This window comes from Chiloscyllium plagiosum, chromosome 4, assembly GCF_004010195.1.
Source record: "Chiloscyllium plagiosum isolate BGI_BamShark_2017 chromosome 4, ASM401019v2, whole genome shotgun sequence".
In the NCBI taxonomy this organism is placed as follows: domain Eukaryota; kingdom Metazoa; phylum Chordata; class Chondrichthyes; order Orectolobiformes; family Hemiscylliidae; genus Chiloscyllium; species Chiloscyllium plagiosum.
The window spans coordinates 65,235,858-65,248,677 of NC_057713.1; positions in this window are offsets into that span (position 1 = coordinate 65,235,858).

A 12,820-nucleotide genomic window follows, 5' to 3' on the forward strand; every position below is an offset into this window, starting at 1 on the left:
TTACTTCTCTCAAAGGGGTGTGAATCTATGGAATTTCCTATCCCAAAGTTCAGTGGATGCTAGGGCAGTGAATAAGGAGGAGATAGACTGATTTTTAATTAGTAACGGTTTAAATGGTTATAGAGAACAGGAAGTGGAGTTAAGTCCAAAATAAGGTCAGCCATTACCGTATTAAATGATTGAGAAGGCTCAAAGCGCTGAATTGCCTAATCCTGCTCCTCTTATGTTTCTATGCTTTTATGTTCTTTTGACCAAGGTCACAATAGAGAATGATCTGAAGCTGATTTATTGGTTCCAAGTTTGAACAAAGGAACAAATACCTTAAACTAGTCAGTACTCTTGAACTGGGATATATATAAGCACAACAATCAATTCAAGCATGGTAATAAGTTATCAGAAGTTACTGAACAAGTTTTAATATTATCGCTGAGAGGACCAATGCAAAGTTGATATGCAAAGGAACAAAATACTCATGTTACTGGAAATCTGGAATAAGAACAAAAGAAATGTTAGAAATACTCAGCAGGCATGGTAACCTTTGCATGGAGAGAAAAACAGTGTTAGTGACTTGAATGCTGTACATTATTCTTGCTCCTGCAACTTTCCTATAGCAGATTGTGTAATGTTTTCAAACTACCTCCATGCAGTCCCTTCCAGCAGCCTCCATAGGATCAGGAATAATTTTTATATTTTGCTGAAATCTTTCGTATTGTACTTATCAGGACAAACACAATAATGCCAAATTTCAAATCCTTACAGAAAAAAAAAGCACTAGAGGAGAAATTGGTTGACCTCAACTCTGATCTGCAAACACATTGCTATGGAGAAAGAAATGAGGACTAGAGGCTTCCATGTTTCTGGGTAATTCAACAAGGTTTGAGCAAATTACTTTTGCTTTCAATCAATTACTCATTGGCCTGAGATCCCCTGTTTTCTTCCCTCTTCCATCTTGCTTGAATATCAGCAATACAATTGCTAAATTCCAATCAGCTAGAACCATTTCAGAATCTAGTGATATTTGGAAAATCATAGTCAGTGCATCCATCACCTCTGCAGCAATCCCTCTAGAACTTAGAATGGAGACAATCCTGGGGATTTGTTGGATCATAGTTTCTTTAATTTCTCCAGTACTTTTCTCTGCTCATATTAATTGCCTTATTTCCCACCCTATTAGTCCTTATGTTGCCCTTTATTTTTGCTATGCAACTTGTGTCTTGTATTGTGAAACCTGATGCAAAATATTTGTCCAATGTCTGTGCAATTTCTGCATTTCCCAATTATAAATTAGGCTGTCTTTTCCTCATACAATGTCTTGAAATGGCATGGACCTTCTGGTCACCAGAGAGTTGGAGTCTGGATGCATTGTGACAGATGCTTCTTAGTATCTCTCAAAAGTCACAACAAAATGACAATCTGGGAAGTTTAAAATTCTGATGAGCAGACTCTGATTACTCAGTATCTGGAACCTCATGAGAACGTACTGAACTATTAGCTGAAGCTAGGAGAGCTCCAGATACTGAAAATTGGATCAAAATTAGGGTCTGAAAAATTGTAGGGTAAGTAATTAACTGATGTGAAGATTTAGAATTTGAACTATTTGAGCCCAACCAGTTTATATTTCTGTTTACTCATATTTTGCTCTATTACAATTTTATTGACCCTGTGTTGGTTTTTAAAATATTCTCAATCTTTGTGCTAATTACTATTAATAGCAACATTTTTTCATCGAATATCTTCAATAAATTAATTAGCCAGAGGGTCGGATCTCTTTCATTGAGTTTTTATTTTGTAATGGAATGCGCTTTTGTTAAATATTTTGAATTAATTCTTTAAATGTTGCTTCTTGCCAGCATCCTGGATTGCCCTTGAACTGAAAAAACATGATCAGTCATTTCAATTAAGAATCAATCACACTTCTGTCTGTCTGGAGTCTTATAGTATAGGCCATACAAAGACAGCAGATATTCCTTCCTTTAAGGCATGAGTGAACTAGGTCTTTTTTGAAAACAGCAACTGATGATATTTTTATGTTCATGATAAAATTTGGGATCATTTAACTCCAGATTTTATTCACAGAATTTACATTCCATACAGTGTCATGATGGGGATATCAACTGAAGTGAACCAATCCAGTGAAATTACCATGCACCACCAACTTCCTTATTTATCTCTATACCTTTCACTAAATTTCACTAGGTTTGCACTCACTCTATAATTATGTGAGTAGCTTTGGTTAGGTTTAATTTTGCTGTTTAGATCAGGAGCATGTCATTTTTAAATGCAAATGGGATTTGCAAGAAGTGATGGCTTAGTGGTATTACTACAACTCTATTAATCTGGCAATTCAAGTAGTGCTCTAGAGAGCTAGGTTCAAATCCTACCAAGGCAATTTGAATTCAATAGAAATCTGGAATTAAGAGTCTAAAAATGACCATGAAATAATTGTTAGGGGAAAATTGCATCTGGTTCACTAATGTCCTCTAAAGAAGGTAACTACCACCCATACCTGGTTGGGACTACATATGACTGCAGATCCACAGCAATGTAATTGACTCTTAACTGCTCTCTAGATAATAAATGCTGCGCCAGTTGGCGACACCCACATCCCATGATGAAATAAGTTACATTATAGTGTTTTTCTTACTGTGAGATAATAATTAATTATATGCCATTACACAATACTACTGTCATAGAGTCATAGAGCATGAAAACAGACCCTTCAGCCCAACACATCTGTGCTGACTAGATCTAAAATAGTTTCATACTTTGGTGATATCACAATATAATGTTCCAAGAAACTGTCACATAAATATTCTACAAATTCATCTTTCAAAACACTTTTGCCAATTAGCTTAATTGGTCCAAAGTATACAAAAATTCAAGTCACTTACAATTATTACATCCAGGCTAGAAGATAAGTATGTAGAGTGCTCTTGAACTTAGAAGAAAAAAGTGAAAGCATAAAAATAACTAATTGGGAGAAGTGGTCTTGAATGAGATGATAATTGATAAATTGGAGTCAAGGGTGGAAGGAAAAATGTTACCGCACAATGTGCTATCTCTTCTGTGAAAGTAACCCATTGTTAGATATCTCAGTCGATGTGTATTCTTTCAGAAGAGAAAATTAGGGCAAAGAAATTCAGAGCTTCCTGCATGACAAATCCCCAGAGGAATTAGGCCAATTAGTGACCCAAAAAGAGATTTATGCAAGTTAGCAGAGAACACAGCTGAGGTATTGAATTAATACTTAGTAAATGACCTTACTAAGGAAGAAGGCAATTCCCAAACTATATTGAAAAGGAGGCAATTAATACATGAAAAAGCATTAAAATTTAAGAAGCCAGTAGTGGAAAGGATGTCTATATATTTCACACTACACTAGAACTAGATGAGATATACCCAAGAATACTGAGGGAGAGATGAATAGAATCTATGCAGATATAGGACACAGTTTTTTCATTTACTTTAGCTTCGGAAATGATGCCCAAGGACTCGAGAATTCAAAATATCACACTGTTATTCAAAAAGAGCATAACAATAAGCCCAGCAACTCCAGACCAGTTAGTTTGATTTTGGTGGTGGGGAAACTTATAAAAACAATAATACAAGAAAAATTAATAGTCACATAGAAGAATGCAGATGAAGGAAAGTCAACATGGATTTGATGAGGGAAAATCAGTTTCAACTAACTTTCTGTAGTTTTTGAATAGGTAACAAAGAGCGTTAATGAAAACAATTATCTTGATGTGGTGTACGTGGAATGCCAAAAATCAGTTGATACAGTATTACAACTTTTAAATAAAGTATACAGAATTCTAGGCTTCATCAGAAATGGCATAAACAGCAAAGCAAAGAATGTTATGCTTGTACAGGGGAATAGTTCAACACCAGCTGGAGTACTGGAATTCTGAATGTCATTGGAACAGATATGAAGTCATTGGAGGAAGTGCACAAAAGAGTCTCAAGAAAGTTTCCAGCAATGAGAAATTTCACCAGCACAGATAAGTGGAGAAATTTGGGACTTTTCCATGGAGATGGTGGAGAGGAATTCTGACAGTAGTACTCAAAATCATGAAAGGTCTGTATGCAATAGATAAGGAGGAATTGTACCCACTCATGAAAGGAGCAAGAACAAGTGGGCACAGAATTAAAGTAATCCATGAAAAGGAAGGCAATTTGAGGAAAATCTGTGTCTCACAGCTGATAGTTAAGACCTGTATTATACAGCTGGAAAGTACAGCAGAGGCAAATGGCTACCTAAAAAGGAAATTGTTATGGGAGAAAGTATGAGAATGGCACTAGGTGCAATGCTATCCAAAGAGCCAACAACACATGATGGGCTGAGTGGCTTTCTTATGTGCGACAACAACTCTGTGACTCTGAAACTAATAAACAAATTATTCGTACCTTTATTTCACTTGATTCACTATCGACAAAACTGCTTTGGAAAAAGCTGATTGGACAAAGTTGTACAGGTTAGACATTTTCCGTTTTTATGGAGGGAACATTGATGCTGAACAGAGATATTATAAAGTGTTGCCTAATAGAATTTCACTAAAATGTATTTGTATCCCTAACCTCCTTCTCAGCTTACACTCGGAGTTCATGTTAATAATCAAAAGTCTGTTTCTCTAGTGGTTAGCACTGCTGCCTTACAGCGCCAGGGACCCAGGTTCAGTTCCAAACTCGGGCAACTGTCTGTGTGGAGTTTGTATGTTCTCCCTGTATCTGCCTGGTTTCCTCCAGGTACTCCAGTTAGGTGGATGGGTCATGCTAAATTGCCAATAGTGTCCAAGGTGTGTAGGTTAGGTGGATTAACCATGAAAAATGCAGTGTTACGGGGCTAGGATAAGGGGGTGATTCTGGGCAGGATGGTCTCCAGACAGTCAGTGTGGACTTGTTGGGCTGAATGACCTGTGCCCACTCTGTAGGGATTCTACAAATAAAAAATAAATTTGAACTTGATAATTCATATCTTTGGCTGTTGTAACCAATTTACAATTATTGTACAATTATAAACTAGGATGACATTGTGGCGTACAGCACCAGGTACCTAGGCTTGATTCCAGTCTTGGGTGACTGTCTGTATAGAGTTTGTACATTGCCCACATCTGTAAGTGTCACAACCAGGTGCTTCAGTTTCATCTCACAGTGCAGAGATGTGTAAATCAGGTGGATTGGCTATGCTAAGTTGCTCCTAGTGCCCCAGGGATGCGCAGGTTGAATGGGTAAATAGTAAATGCGGGGTTACAGGTCCACGTGGAATAGTTGGTGCAGAGTCAATGAGCTGAATGCCCTTTACCTCCCTGTAGGATTCTATCATTCTATAAACAATCAAAGAGACACAACTGAAGGTCATATATTTCATAGGAAGTGATTTTCCAAACTTAAGTGTGTCAACATAGGTTAACTCACACTCTTAAAATTGATGTAGGCTGATGTAAAACAGATGTATTGCAGACTCCTATAAGCAATAAGCTGTTCAAATTCAAATAGGTTATTGTATCTGCAAAAGTAATTAAAAGTTTGAAATTATATCCCTGAGGCCAAATGCCAGACATAAACATAAGACAGATTATTGTAGCTCAAACTGACAAGGGAAATTTTCTCTAATATTTTGCCTTTACCAATAAAGCTCCAATTTGGTCCTTGGGGGAAAGCCACCAACTCTACAACAAAATTATTCAAATCTGCATTGCTCACCTGGCCCACTCTCCACCATCCCTCATTCATCTTCTCCTTTCCCCTCTATTATCCTTCATCAATGCTTTCCATTTTTTGACAGTCTCCACATCCTTATATTTCTCCTTCTACTTCATTTCTCATCTCCTTTCATAGCTGGAAACTGTTTTCCCCAACTTCTTCCCTGCTTTTTCATCTGACATTTCCATGTATTCACATTTAATCCTGGTTGCTCCCAGCGGCTGAACCTTTATAATCTCTGGGGTAGCCATGGTGTAACAGTAATGTCATTGGACCAGTAATCCAGAGCTACAGCCTAATATTGTGAAGAATCACAAACAGAAAGTGCTGGAGTAATCAGCAGACCAACATGGGTTCAAATCCCACCATGACAGATGCTGAAAGTTGAATTCAATAGAAATCTGGAATAAAACATTCATCTAATGGTGACCATAAAAGCACAGTTGATCATCAGAAAAATCCATCTGATTCAGTAATACTCTTTAAGGTAGGAAATTTGACATCCTCACCTGGTCTGGCCTGCATGAGACTGTAAACCCCAACTATGTGGTTGACTCTTATTTTTCTTGGGTATGTAGGGATGGGTGATAAATGCTGGCCTTGCTTGTTATGCCGACATTCTATGAATGAATAATACTTAAGAACAAGTGTAAGTCATTTAATCCGTCGAGTCTGCTCCATATTTATTGTGGCTCATCACCTCCATTAAAGAACTCACCTTTATTCAAGTAAATATCTCAATGGTCCTTTTTGAAAAAAAAAGGTATAAGAAGTTTGTGTGAACACTGGTTCTCCAGGAAACCTTGCTCCTGCTCAACATATTGTCTGAGGAATGGTGTTCAGTAGACTCAAGGAGATATTTCTGAAGAAATGAAACTTCTTCATTGTTTTCAATGTGGATTTGTATGACATATCCTCTTTACATTTTCATCATTATAATCCGAATTCATTTTTAAAAAAAAGCAAGTTGATCATCAGTGTACCACCAACATAGTTTCAAAGAAAAGAGTTTGAGTGGAATTAATCACAAAAAGAATCACGTAATGCTGTTTTTAGCGGACATGTTATTGATTGTGATTAACTTGAAAGACATGATTAAATACTGGGACTGAAAATTTTAATTATATATTTTAATGCTGGTAATTTATTATCACATCTCATTGAGTTTATTATATGCAATTTTTGAATTGAGACTGTAATATAGATGCAAAGAGTAAAACATGTCACAGAGAGAAATAAACAGGATTCAAGCACTTGTATTGATAATTGTTATGAATAGATTACTTTGATTGCAGAATTGGGCCATGAATACAAAGTTAATAATGTGGCATGAAAGAGCTGCTGTTATAGTTTAGGCTGAAGAGGAAAACACTCGTTGGAAATGGGTCCAGAAGAAGTTGCTCAAGTGTAATGGAAGAAACAATTTATTGTTACTTTGATGGTCTCTATGAGGAGATTCATTCACAAGGGAATAGCTTTTGTCCCAGGAAACCTGTACCTCCTGCGGCACTGATGACTCAGTCATAGCAAGAAGGCTAATCCTCCAGACTCTGTGTTAGTGACATTGGCCCAGATCTTCTCAGCAGTGGTAATGATCACCACTTTGTCATTGCTCCTGACCAGGCAATACTTTGAATTTGTTTTGGACATTGCAAGTCCGGCTTTTCCAAAACTGTTCAGCCCTACATCTAATGGGAAAGTCTGTCGAAGCTAAGCAACTTTGGGAAAATATAGGGCACTCCCCTTTTATAGGCAACTAGCTGCTTCAGTGTCATTGATATGCTCAAATGTCTAAACTTTCAATGTTAGTGATGGATGAATGAATGCTTAGGTAGTGGAATGGGAGGGTGGGTAGATGGATGGAGCAGTTAAGTGATTGAGGTGGGTGAAGATGGTGGGATAAATGGGTAGATGTATGAGATGGGTAGGTCGTGGGTGTAGCATGAAACTGGGTAAGCAGATAGGTTGGAGGCATGGTTAGGTGGAGTAAGTGGATAGGTGAATCTAGAATAGTCAGGGAAGGCCAGGGGTTGTAGTCAGGTCCGGTCAGGGAGTACTTAGGTAGAGAAAACAAAAAAGTGCTGGAAATCACAGCGAGTCAGACAGCATTCATGGAGAGAGGAAGCTAACATTTTGAGTCTCGATGACTCTCCAACAGAGCTGATGTCAAGTGTGGAGACAGCATTTATGCAATAGTAGGCTAGGTGTTAAGTAGGAAAGAACAGATAGTCTAACTGGAGTGGGGAAAGGAGGTGAAAGATGGCATGATGACAGAGAATGTAACAAGTAAAGCTAAAAGTAAGGGAAGGAGGTAGGTATAGATGTTGTTGGAGGATATATCAGATCCTTTTAGTCAGGTTGTCAAATGGTCAGAGTGTAGTCACGGTGGCACAGTGGTTAGCACTGCTGCCTCACAGCGCCAGAGACCTGAGTTCAATTCCCGCCTCAGGCGACTCTCTGTGTGGAGTTTGCACATTCTCCCCGTGTCTGTGTGGGTTTCCTCTGGGTGCTCCAGTTTCCTCCCACAATCCAAAAATTTGCAGGTTAGGTGAATTGGCCATGCTAAATTGCCTGTAGTGTTAGGTGAAGGGGTAAATGTAGGGGAATGGGTCTGGGTGGGTTGCGCTTCGGCGGATCGGTGTGGACTTGTTGGGCCGAAGGACCTGTTTCCACACTGTAAGTGATCTTTTCTTATTCATCCTCAGCTTTATAAAATGCAATGAATTCAGTTAGCAGGAAAATCAGAATAAATTGAATAAAATCCAAGACATGAGAAATGCCTTCTAAGAAGTTGGAAATCATGCAAATGGTGAAAAACATTGATAACAAGTTCTGTGAAGTCAAGTCTTTTAACCAGGCAGACCAGTAGATGTGCAATTTCATTGTTTAAAGACTTTTCAGCTTCTCAGTTTAATTGAGCTTTGAGTCCCCTCTAAATATTTGCCTTAATGATCTTGGCAAGTTCAACATTGTTCATAAAATATATTTAAATAACCTGTTCAGAGATATTATTCCCTTTGACACAAGTGGCTCAGAGTTAGGAACAGCACGTTACTACAAAGAGATATCATAGAGTACAGTTTATATTGTGACATAATTATTTGACACTTTTGTTTGTAAAGTAGGGTATCCCCAAAAATTATGGGAAAGTGAATCAATTTTGTATATATATTCTGACACGTTCAATGCAAGCCATTCGGTCCTAGTGGTGTGTTTGCCTTCCATACTATTTGTTTGTCAAATACGTTGAGGTGACTCTTATGATACGGACTGTTGCAAAAATCATTGCTTCCAATAGTACCTTGCTTATTTGATAAGAATGTGCACAATCACCAACATATTCATATCTTTGTGCTAAAAGGGACCATGAAATGTCTTTGGTAAATAGGATTAAGGAAAATCCAAGGCTGTTTTATACATATTAAGGAACAAGAGGGTAACTAGGCAAAGGTAGGTACACTCAAAGACAAAGGAAGGAATTTATGTGTGGAGTTAGTGGGAGTGGGTGAGGTTCGTAATGAATACTTTACATCTGTATTTAAAAAGGAGAAGGACATGATAGAAGGGTAGGGAAGGGTATGTTGATATTCTAGGCTATGTCAATACAAAAATGGAGGGGGGGAGAGTTGAGAGTTTTAAAAAGCATTAAGGTAGATAAGTCACCAGGCTGAATGGGATCTATGCTGAGGGAGGCAAATGAGGAAATTGCTGGGGCCTATTACAAACTCCGTGTATCCTCTTTAGTCACAGGAGAGGTCCCAGAGGACTGGAGAATAGCCAATGGTATTTCTTTGCTTAACAAGGGCAGTAGCATAATCTGCGAAATTACAGACCGGTGAGCCTTATGGCAAGGGTAGAATTTACTCACGTTTGGAAAATATGGACTCATTAACAATAAGCAGCATTATTTTGTGCGTGAAGGTTGAGTCTCTTAAACTTGACTGAGTTTTTTTAATGAAGTGACAAAGATGATTGATGAGGGCAGGATGGTTGATGTTGTGTATATGGACTCTAGCAACATTATGATGTCCCTCATGATACAAAAGGTGAAGTCTCGCAGGACCTGCAGTGAACTAATAAGATAGATACAGAACTGGCTTAAACAGAGAGTAGAGGTAGAAGGATGTTTTTCAGACTGGAGATCTGTGACCAACAGAGTTCCACAGAGATCAGTGCGAAGACCCCTGTTGGATATGATTTACAGGTGAATGTAAGTGGCCTGCTTAGTACTTTTGCTGACAATACAAAGATTGGGGAAGCTACAGATGGTAAGGAGAATTGCTAGAGGATACTGCAGGACATAGATAAATTGGAGCCTTGGATGGAGAAGTAGCAGACGGAGATTATTCCTGACAAATGCGAGGTGATGAGTGTTGAAAGATCTAATGCAGGAGAGAAGTATACAGTATTTGGCAGATCCCTTAATTGCATCAACATGCATAGGCATCGAGGTGTACAAGTCTACAATTCCTTGAAAGTGGCAACACAAGTGGATAAGGTGCTCAAGAAGGTATATGGCATGTTCACCTTCATTGGTCAGAACATTGAGCATAGAAGTCGCCAACTCATGTTGCAGCTATATAGAACTTTAATTAAACCACATTTAGAATATTGTGCACATGTCTGGATGCCACACCTATAAGGATACAGAGGCTTTGGAGAAACAGTGTACCGGGATTTGGAGGGTACTAGCCATGCAGAGGGATTGGACAAACTTCGGTCATTTTCATCTGAATATTTCATGATGAGGGATGACTTGATAAGGTTTAAAAAATTATGAGAGGCATAGATAAAGTGGACTTTCTCCCAGTGTAGAATCTCAATGACGGGGGGATATAAATTTAAGATAAAAAGGGGGAAAGTTTAAAGGAGATGTGAGAGGTAGGTGTTGTACACAGAGCGTGGTAACGGCGATGTGAGGCAGCAGTGCTAACCACTGTGCCACCGTGCCGCCCACTTTCTCCCAGTGTAGAATCTCAATGACTGAGGGATATAAATTTAAGATAAAAAGGGGGAAAGTTTAAAGGAGATGTGAGAGGCAAGTTTTTTACACACAATGTGATGAGTTCCTGGAATAAGCTACAGGAGATAGTGGAGGTCCATACAATAGTGACATTTAAAAGGCATCTTTACAGACCTATAAATAGGTATGGAATAGAGAGATAGATACTGTATAGGGGCAAAACATTTTTTGCTTAGTAAGGCTTCATGTATTGGTGCAGTCTTGTGGTCAAATTCAGCTCAAACTTCATTTATAAATTTGCTGATGACACTACCACAGGACAGAGTACAGGGAGGAGATGGACAGCTTAGTGTCATGATGTAGAGGCAACAATCTCTCCCTCAATGTCAGGAAAATGAAGGTATTGGTCATAAACTTCAGGAAGTGGAGTGGAGGACCACCCCTGTCTGTATCAATCATGCTGAGGTGGAGGTAGTCAAGAGCTTCAAGTTCCTAGATGTAAATATCACCAACGTTCTATTCTGGTCCATCCATGTCCAGTCTACAGTCAAGAAAGCACACCAATGCCTCGACTTCCTTAGAAAGCTAAGGAAATTTGACAAGTCCACGATGATTCTAAACAATTTTGATAGATACACCAAAGAAAGCATTCTATCTGGGTGAATCACACCTTGGCATAACAACTGCTCTGCTCAAGACTGCAGAAAGTTACAGAGAGTTGTGAACGTAGCCCAGGCTAGCATTCCATCTAATGACTCCAGTTATACATTCTGCTGCCTCTGAAAAAGGCTATCATAACCAAAGATCTTTCCCAACCCGGTTATGCTCTGTTCCCACCTCTACTATCAGGCAGAAAATACAAGTTTATGAAAACACATAACAACAGATTTAAGAGCAGCTTTTTCCTGCTGTTATCAGACTTATGAATGGAACTCTCATATATTAGAGTTAATTTTTCTCTGAACTTTTTCTATAGTTGTAATGCTATATTCTGCACTCTGTTCTATTACCCAATCTACTTATGTAAGATATGATTTGTCTGGTTAGCATGCAAACAATACTTTTCACTGTATCTTTGTACATGTGACAATAGTAAATCAAATCAAATCAATGTATCTCCACCACCCATGCTGAAAAACATATATCTTAGCAAGAACTGTCTCATAGCATATAAGGGATGACTAATTACCTGCATTGGCATATTACATCAGCTCATTTTGGCTTCCCAACTTCTTGTTACTAGTAGATACTAATAATCCAGCAGTGTGTGGGCTACCAGTATGGACAGGTCTTGGTATAGTCACAATTCTTGAGGTTCCAATCACACCAATGACCCACACAAGATATAATTGAATCAGCTGAAGCTGAAGACAGTCTTAAAATTGATCGATTACATTACATCAAGAGCCAGTGTGCACAATCAGAAACTGCCATCAATGAGCAAATACATGAGTTATAAAAGGTGATTATGCAGTGATTGCCTGGGAGTATTATAGAACCTTCAGAGAATACTCATTCTTTTTATCTATACAGAGTTGAATTTGGTATATCATTTGGCAATCATTTTAAAAACAAGTACCTGTACCAAAATTATTATACCAGGACATATGGTTATTGAATATACAGACAGCTAACATGTGAATCTGTGTCCTGGCTAGGCATGATTCATGATATTCAATGATTCATAAACCTATATGATGCGTGACAAACATAACAACTCTAACAGCAGTGGGAGATTATACACCCACACAATGTTTCATGCACTCCTAGATGAAAATAGCAACAGATTTATTCACAATGCACAGGGATGATTACATCTTTGGAACTGACTATTTCACCACATTTCTCATTGCTCGGCACCTTAGCAACTTAAAGAAGTGCAACCATCGTTGACATGACAATTGTAATTTTATTTGGTGTCTTGGAATGACTGGTATCTGGCACTGGGCCACAGTTCACCAACAAACCATTTCAAGACGTGTGCTAAGCAAGGAATGACCAATATCATATCTTCACCCCAAATCCATTTTCAAATGGTGCAGCAGGATGTCCTGTCTATATGATCAAATCAATGATCAGCAAATGTCAAGCAAGGAAACAGGTTTTTGTTTTGGATTGCTGCATTTTTGAAGCACCACTGAAGAAGAGGGAATA